Below are 1,168 nucleotides of genomic sequence, written 5' to 3' on the forward strand. Positions count from 1 at the left end.
ATCTATTGCTTAAAATGTTAGAAACATTTGTACGATAGTACGATAGGCTTGATTAAAGATAGTCTTTGAGATTCTCTATCGAAAAAGTCTGATGGATTTTCTTGCTATGCTCAACCGTTTGCCAGGTAAGTACAGATGAAAATGTGCTTATAAATGATATAAAAAGCCGAAAATTCTCAAAGAAATTTGGAAGTTCTGAAGATTCTGGGCTTAAAAACTACGCGAGAAAGCATGACCGTAAATGCGTAAAACCGATTAATGCGTTGTTTTTTAGTAAAAATCTTTTAGTAGAAATTTGTTGAAAATTTAGAAAAAGTTGAACTTTGCAAAAAAATTTAAATTTTGGCATTTAAAATTAGTGGGCAAGGACAGCGAAATATTAAAGAAAAAATACAAATTAATGACTGAATATTTGCGTCGGAACAGGTTTTATGAACCGTTAAACTGCCTCAAAATGTCAACAGCTTAATGGAACATTTGACGAAACGCGAAAGCGATAAAATGCCACCATCATATATAAGGTGTTTCAGAGTTAAAAAATCTTCTTTCAACGCCATGAGTGAGATTTATTTTTCGCAAGCGAAGAAATCTTCCTGCACTCAGGCAAGAATGCAGAAATTCTAAATATCAGCGCAAAAAGTTCTTCAGTTTTTCCTAGAAGACACGAGAGTTTCGGGCATTCAAAGTTTCTCAAGAACCATTTAAGCCACACAATTGAGAATTGAAAAGTCGATTCAGTCGTAACAACGTGAGTGAGAAAATTCGAGTAGTTTTGACACAGAAAGTGAAATTTAAATATCAGATACTTAGGTGCAAGATTATGCCAAAATTCCCTGTTTTCCGTCCCGTTTTTGCTCATATCTCGGAGGCAAAATGAGCAAGAACGTTCATTTGCACATCATTCTAGACAAAAATAAATGGCCTTTTTAGAACGTGAACCATGAATTGTTGGCAGTTTTCTCAAAAAATGCTTGAATTCAAGAAGTTTTAGATTTGCGTGGTTTTTTTTTGAGTTGCAAAATCCACTTGAACATGGAGCTGCTTTTTTCGAAGTTTTTCAAGAACCATTCGATCCACAGAATTCGTTTTGGCATCGTTGGATAGAGAATTGAAAAGTCGATTCAGTCGTAACAACATGAGTGAGGAAATTCGAGTAGTTTTGACCCAG

Source organism: Dendroctonus ponderosae, unplaced genomic scaffold (genome assembly GCF_020466585.1).
Source record: "Dendroctonus ponderosae isolate FM_Combo_2020 unplaced genomic scaffold, Dpon_F_20191213v2 Dpon_F_20191213_11, whole genome shotgun sequence".
Classification (NCBI taxonomy): Eukaryota; Metazoa; Arthropoda; class Insecta; order Coleoptera; family Curculionidae; genus Dendroctonus; species Dendroctonus ponderosae.